This window comes from Pundamilia nyererei, unplaced genomic scaffold (genome assembly GCF_000239375.1).
Source record: "Pundamilia nyererei isolate P.nyererei 1_Seehausen unplaced genomic scaffold, PunNye1.0 scaffold00132, whole genome shotgun sequence".
In the NCBI taxonomy this organism is placed as follows: domain Eukaryota; kingdom Metazoa; phylum Chordata; class Actinopteri; order Cichliformes; family Cichlidae; genus Pundamilia; species Pundamilia nyererei.
The window spans coordinates 1,698,967-1,707,486 of NW_005187533.1; positions in this window are offsets into that span (position 1 = coordinate 1,698,967).

The window sequence follows — 8,520 nt, forward strand, 5'->3', positions numbered from 1 at the left end:
TGACAATGCAGAAGCAGTGTACACTCCATGTTCCAGCCACTTGTAGAGCCAGCTTTAGCAGCAATAACTGGAAGCATTCATTTTATTAATAACTTTATCGCTCTCTCACATTTTGGTGGAGGAATTTTGGCCCACTCTTCTTTATAAGTTCAGTTTATTGAAGTTTGCATGCACAGGTCTCATATCTCAGTCAGGCTGAAATCTGAACTCTGACTAACAAAACACTTTGATTCTTTTCTTTTTAAGACTTTCTGTTGTAGATTTCCTGCTGTCATGAAGCTCATTGGCCTCTTACATGACACAATTTGGGACAAGCTTTGGCTAAACAGAGGAGTTCATGGTAGACTTTCTGACTGCAAGGTGCCCAGGTCCTGTGGTGTAAAAGAAGCTCAAATCATCACCCTTCCACCACAGTTGGTATGAGGTGTCTGTGCTGATATGCTGTGTTTGAGTATCTCTAAACATGTTTTTGGCACACTAAAACATGTCTATTCTTAATCTAGCACTGGGCATAATAACATGGGATACTATGTTATCTATGATTTACCAGGTTCAATGGGTTATTTGAGGCAGTTGTTGACAATTTGACAACACATTTTCGAAATTAGGTTACTGCAGCTTGACTGGAGCCTATTTTAGATGATACTGGCCAGATGAAAAATAAATCAGATGAAATTCAGATGCTCTTTTTGAAGCTGAGACATAAGCTACTTAACAAGCACGCTCATACCAAGCTGAAAAGCATGGCCTCTGGTTGAAACTTACAGTAAGTGTATTGGGCTTCTGGCCACATAAGTGTTGCACTTGACAAATCTGATGAGTTACACTTCTAGTTCACTGCAGACATTACTGGAGACCATCAAAGCAACATAATGATGATTCTTCATTGTGTCATCCACCAGGTGCAACACTGTTAAATCAGCAAATTCAGTTGTGCTCTAGAAATGCCAGGTGTTGGAACAGATATAGGAGGTTATCAGTTGGAAAATGAACAAGATCACGGCATCTTGAGCCTTCCTGTAATCTCTGTGAGTACAAATAATGAGGTGAAATTAGAGTAGCGACATGGGATGCTACGGCTTTCTGTGTGTGCTCCTTCACAAAAGCTGTTACAGGCTGTTCTGACGAATAGAAACGTACAGTGACCTATCTTCATGTACTTCATGTACTTTAATGTTACTTTAATGTTCTCATTTTATGACTTTATGCAGATAATTATGCTATCAAGCTAGATGATAACAGGATATTTTTTCTTATCCTGTAAATGTCATGAAACGCTGTGTGGCAGGCAGGAGATGAGGACTCAGACTCAGGGGATGAACTCAAAATCACAGCTTTATTTGCTGGCAGGAAAAAAAACATACCAACTAAACTAAACTAAACTAAACTGGGAAACAACAAACTAAAACTCACAGTGAGACACAGGGCGAGCCACACAACATGAGGGACGACACGACACTGACTCAGAGAAACACAGGGTTTAAATACACTGGGAAGTAACGAGGGGAATGAGACACAGAAGGAGAGCACAGCTGGAGGAAATCAGAACTGACGAGACAAGGAAGCGTAAACTGAACACATTCACATAAGACACGGACCTTCAAAGTAAAACAGGAAGTATGACACAGAGACGCGAACTTGACACGGTGGAGACAGCAACTAAGAAACACAAAGACATCACCAGTAAGGCAGAGGACTTGATGAACCAAAAGACACAGAGGGAAACTCAAACATGCAGACACAGACTTACACAGAACAGAGGGGACACAGAGAGACATGAAGGGCAAGGGATCAAAACTAGAAACCATAGAATAAATCACACACAAGTACAATAATACAAAAATCACAAAGAACTAAAAACGCTGGGTCAGGGGACCCAGGAGCCTGACAGTAAATACAGTTGTGCTGAGAATTTTTCATACACTCATCATGGGCACGAATGTCATGATAATTTTGGTCCTTTAATGATTTCTTTGAACTGTTTGTTTTCCAGGGTTGAATGATTGTGCAGCATACATGTTTAATTACTTAAAAAAACAAGAATTAAGTGCACAAGTTTGAATTTATTTAGGATATTTTTATAATCTATACAGTGTCAAAAGTATATATTGGCTCAAATATATGCAAACACTCACTTGAATGTCCTAATAAGTAATGCTGAAGGTTCTAGACTGTTTAACCTGATAAGACCAAAGCCTATGAACCTCCTGTTAGTGATAATAATTCACTAGAACTGGTAGTTTCTCTTTGCTAATATAAAAAGAATTTGTTGGACAGCACTTATGGAACTGAAAAATACTCAAAACAATTTGAAATTTAGAAGAATGGACTGAAATTTACAGAATTCTCCTCCTGGGAAGGTCTCTTTGAGCCATCTCTAAACAACTTCAGATTCCAAGATCATCACTTCAAACAACAAGTAAGTGCATGTTTTGCTAATGCCTGGAAGGAGACACAAACTGTTGCTCTCAAATGAGAGGAAATTGTATAAGATGCTGTGTCATTTCATTGACACATTTGACAACCCAGAATCCACCAAGACTCAAGTCTGCCATGAACTAGAAAATGCTGGTCATGGACTGAGAGGATGCAGACCAAGAAAGAAGCCCCAGGTCCAAAATCCACACTTTCAACCTGTATTGAAATTTGCAGTTGCCTACTTGGATAGGCAAAATGCCTTCTGGAGAAGAGTTTTATGGTCAGATGAGACAGAGATTGAGTTATTTGGTCACAATGGGAAGAATAAAGGTGAGGCTTTCAAACCTTAGAACACTGTACCAGCTGTCAAGGATGGAAGTGGAAGGAGCTTGGAAAGAAAAGCGTCTGGACTTCTTTAAGTTACTTGAAGATGTTTCACCTCTGCAGATTGTTACAAACTTAACAATGCGGTGTATGCTGTACAGTGTAGCGAGGAATGCCCAGACCTCTACATTGGAGAGACCAAACAGCCACTTCACAAACGTATGGCACAACATAGAAGAGCCACCTCCACGGAGACTCAGCAGTCCATCTGTTTCTAAAAGACAAAGGTCACTCTTTCAAAGATGCCAATGTTCACATTTTGGACAGAGAAGACAGATGGTTTGAAAGAGGAGTGAAAGAAGCCATTTATGTCCACTGTGAGCGACACCAACTGTGTGCCATCTATAATCCAGTTTTGAGATGCCTTCCCAGACGCCTTAACGCCCACTCACACCCTAGGCCATCTGACCTCAGGAAATCACATGATAGGGTGGGGCTAGGTTTTACAATGAGCTCACCTGAAACCCTGGCTGATTGTGACCAACACTTGGCTCATGAGATTAGGTAGAGGATAGGACTGGGCGATATATCGGGTTTTTAAATATATCGATATATTTTTATACGAGATATGAGATGTGACAATATTGTTTATATCGATATAGTCTATGTTACGTTATAATTATACTTGTGGAGCTGCAAGTTTGCCTCTCTTTCATCCACTTTTGTCTCTACGCAATGTCTCCTTCACTGAACACAACTCCCCCTCCCCCATCGCTTCACTTGCAGGCAACAAGATGGACACGGCAGCTATCAAAGAGGAGCTGGTCAGTAAAAAGAAAACATTTGAAGATTACTATTTTAGTGCTGTCAGCGTAACGTTAACCCCATAACTGCATTAACGGGGCAAATCTCCGTTAACGAGATACCACGGATCACCCCGTGTGTGGGGCTGGACGGCGTTAACGAGCTAACCGGGCTAACGCATTGACAGACGGCCTAAAATGCTTTCATTTTCTCAAAAATCGACAGTGCGCCTTATGTATGAATTCTGGTTGTGCTTACTAACCTTGAACCGATTTTATGTGGTACACAGTGCTAGGAAACCTTTCAAAAAATGTTTTGGTATGACTTTGGTAAGCTACGAAGCTGCGCTGCTTGATGGATTGTTGTAGCATTACAGCTACCGAGGAGCCTCGCGGAGTGATACGTACTCTGCTTCAACGTAATATTACTGTACCGTGTGTGTATAAGGACCACAAATGGCACCTGTTCAGAGACGTGGTTACAAAGAGGATTTCAAACTCCAGGCTGACAGTCACGCAGTAGAACTTGGGAACAGAGCAGCTGCGAAATCTGTCTTTGTTATTATGCTCAACGTCTTTTAGTTTACATTTTGACTGCACAATTGTGAGCTTTTTGTTATGCACAAAAACAACATTGTTTTAGTTTATTTATGGAGAATTATTATTTAATAAATGCTGATAATTTATTTCTGAGTAATTTTTTCTTCTACATCTGCGTTGTATGATAATAAAAGTGCCTGTGTGAGATTTGGGAGACAGCTTTGATTAAAAACTGTCTTTTTGTTCTTACTTTATGGCTTTAAAAAAATATCGAGATATATATCGTGTATCGCTATCCAGCTAAAGAATATCAAGATATGAATTTTGGGTCATATCGCCCAGTCTAGGTAGCGGATCATCAGGGGGTCCTTTTGTCCCTCTTTGGGGGTGTTACTCCCACGGGGTTTAAATCTGGGACTCTCCACCATGTGACCCTAGAACTGAAGAAGCTTCTTGGATGAGAGGTGAAACGTCTTCAAGCAACTTAAAGAAGTCCAGACTCTTTTCTTTCCAAGCTCCTTAGACTACGACGACCTGGATGACAGAGAACCTTCACAGACACATGGAAGTGGAAGAACATGAACAAGAAATTGAACGAGTCGCAATTCAAGGTAAAAGAATCAGAGCAACAGAAATGTAACTGTTTTATATAAATCATTATATAAATCAGCTCCTATCTGGCAGTCTGGAATGCATAAAAACCTCTCCCTCACCCTTCCCCCTACTCCCACTTGCCCCTTTTTCCAACCTGAGCCAACAACGTCATGAGTTATTACTCCGCCACTGGTGCACTCAGTAGACCAGGCTGACCTTAAAGACTCACTCTGGTGATGAATATCTAAATTACCTCCCCTCTGAGTTCTTCAGATCTATCTGTCCTTTCCCCATCCCCTCCTCAACAGCTGCTTGATTTTCTCCCCTGCTAAGTCCTTGATGATACTTGAAAGCGGCAACCTTTTACAACCAGTAGCCTCATCTCTTTATCTTTTTTTGGTCCCTATAACTTTCTCTCATACCACCTTGTTCACTCCCTCTCCTCTGCCTCTTATGATCGGCTCCTCAGTGAAGGACAGTAGAGGTTACAGAGCTGGATGGTAGCCTACGGGCAGTACAACCTCTCAGAGAAGGGGAGATGAGGCAAAAACTGCTTGGGGTATCAGTACCAGAGTGTTATTTTAGCCTTTCAGCAGTAGATATGGAAAGAAAGCAACCTTCTTGAATAGACAGTTTTTATCCAGCTGAATAGGTGACGACTATGCTTAGATTTCTAACTTTTTATTCCCGCATACTGGATTCTGATACATATCTCAAGGATTTGGCTCACTAAAGTGAAACAGATCCCTCTGCCATCACCAACCCTCTAAGATATCACATGTCAGTTAGCGAGGTTTACATGTAAATGCAGATTTTGTTCTTTTGTTACAAGCCTACTTAACCACGTTATTGTCTGTCTTTAGCTGTTTGCTAAGTAGCCTCACCTTCATGAACATATTGTGTTTGTTTTCTCATCTGTCAGCAAGAAGAACTATTTTCCATACTGTCAAATTAGTTTTTTAAGGTGTGAATAGTGTCTGGTTTTTTTTTTTTGGTTTTTTTTTGTTTTTTTTTTTTTTTTTTTTTTTTTTTTTTTTTTTTTTTTTTTTTTTTTTTTTTTTTTGGGGGGGGGGGGGGGGGTGTTTTTTTTAACGAGAAAATATGTACCAATGTGCACAACAGCTGAAAAGAACCCTTCAGCCCAAAGAGACCAGCCTCATTCTGGACAGATAGGCACATGGGAGCAAAAAGGACTCAGAGTCTTAGGCAGAGAGACATTTAGGGGGAGGCAGAGATAGGGGAGGGCAGTTTAAAAATATGATGTGGAGTTTTGGTACCTCTCCCACAGGGAATACAACATTCAAACTGGGCCAAAGACAGACCACACACACATACAGACACACACGGGCACTCACTCACTCACTCACTTCCCAGATAGAAGATTCATTAGGGCCTAATCTGGGCTACTTTTGGCACCAGTGAAGGCATCAGCTAATGACGTATGGGCCTGGTGTAGTCCGAAGTTACGCTTGCTATCAATTATGGTGAGCCGGTGTGGCTAAAAAACTGACGAGATGGGGTTGAAATGGGTTACAGCAGGTGCTGGCTAGGTCAGATGTAGTCTGAATGACATTTAGCCCGTATATGGTAGACCTGTGGGTAGTGGCAGCTACACTCAACCCAAGTAAAAAAAAAAAACAGAAGATGTGGGCCACATTTGGGAAAAATAGTCTTTGCTATCTGGGTTGCCCCACACATGCACAAACACACGAGCACGCCAAACTGTAAAATTCAGCTACCCTATAAAGCAGTCCAGGTTAGGCAGACAAGAAGATGACGCAGACAAGAAACTGCAGATAGTTTAGCCAGTAACAGAGAACGAGCTGGAGAAGCTCGACTGAGGAGAAGACAGATACAGAAACATCTCATTAAACCGAACGTGAAGGACTACAGCTGACAGTTTGGAGTGTTTTTTCTTCTCTTTTTTTGGACAGGTAGAATATATTAGGTATTGCACAGGTAGCTGTCTTCATAAAAAGCTACTTTATGAATTAATGGACATCTAGTGAAAATAGGGATAATATAACACAATCTGTCTTGTTAGGACGGCATGAAGACAGCTTATTTTAGCCAGTGACTCAACTTCTAGGGATGAAAACTATGGATGTTTCTCTGGCAGCGGAGACGCTATTACGAACATTCTTGGTTTTACTACAAATTAATCTGTCCATCAACACAATGTCGTGATCTTTTGAGCCAAAAAAGGACTAGGTATCCCAGAAAACCAAGCAAAACTCGGACAAACTATAAAAAAAAAACCAAAAAGATCAAGAGCTCTAAAGCAACTCTATAGGCCCCAGTTAGCATGATAATGTTAAAGTTTATGACAGTACAAATTAAAATGGCACACACACCTCACACCAACTGTCAAGTGCGGTGGTGCAGGTGTGATGGTATGGGGTTGCTTTGCAGCCACAGGAAATGAGCACCTTCTAGTAATTCTATCGACCTTGAACTTCACTGTGTACCAAAGTATTCTACGTAGAGTTAAATGTGGGACCATCTGTCTGACAGCTAAAGCTTGGCCCAAATTGGGCCATACAACAATACAACAATCTCAAGCATGACAGCAAATCTACAACATGGATAAAATAACTGAAAAAGAAAAAAATAATCAAGATGCAATGGTCCAGTCAACAGATAAGCCTGTTTGAAATGCTGTGGCTGAACCTGAAGAGAATTGTGCGCAAATGAATGTCATTGTGAAGAATAAAGGGCCAAAATTCCTCCAAAATGAAAGATACTGATAAAGTTATGCAGAAAAAATTCCTTTTAGCTGTTGCTACTCACACGTTTCTAAATATTTCCCTGTTAACCTTTGTCACACAGAACAAGGATTAAAAAGTGACCAAAAAAAAGCAGCAGTTTAAAAGTAAACAGCGCAAACCAGCTACCACTTTGAAGCTATTTTACATTACAAACAATATTATTACATAAACATATTCTAGAAAAATCATCATTCATTTAACTTGAATATAATAGATTTGCTGTGATTTTGAAGCATTAACATGTAAAATGACCACTTAGAGAGAAAGCTAGAAGAATATACGTAGACTTACCAATAGGAGTTTTAGCTAGCAGCTAAAAGCAGCGTGAAAAGGATTGCTGAAATGTGTAATATAAGAAAACTATTTGGTTTTAGAACATGAAAATGAACCATTCTATAGTAGATCCCTACAAAAAAAAGATAGGATCAAAATCAGCTTAATAGGGTCTTTTTAAAAATGAGCAGGGCTCTTCTTGAGGTTGTATGAGCTCTCTGAAGGGCAACTTCTATTAAGAATGCAGTAAGCCTTTTCTCAAAAGATATTTTGAAATGTCACAGTAAAAAGCACGGGTATAAATATTACATTTGAAGATGGCTGAATTCCATTTCACCGCTTTGTTTTCAGGGTCCTGATGCCGCGCGTGCTGGCTCGCGAGGGCGGAGAGCCGCACTTAATGTTATTAGCAACACTGCGCTTCTCCTACGATGACGAATAGAAACATTTACCATGAAAACGACCTGTAAAAGTAATAAAGGTGTAAGTGGTCTCAGCCCAGCAGGCGCAGCAAAGCTGAAAAAGATGTCAAGCTGTATGTACACACCCACACAGTCCAGAACAGCTGTTATTAGGCATACAGTGAAAACACCCGGATTTGGGAACCATAGCTGAGCAGTGCTTTTATTATTATTCAGATTTTTTTAACCTGCCAATTTGCTAATCATTTCTCATTCTTTCAATATTTTCTCAGCAGGCTGTCTCTTGCACTTCCCCAGCCCCTTTTCAATTTCTTTTCTCCCTCTCTTCTCTATTTATTATTCTCCATTTCCATCAACATTACTTCTGCCCCCCCCCCC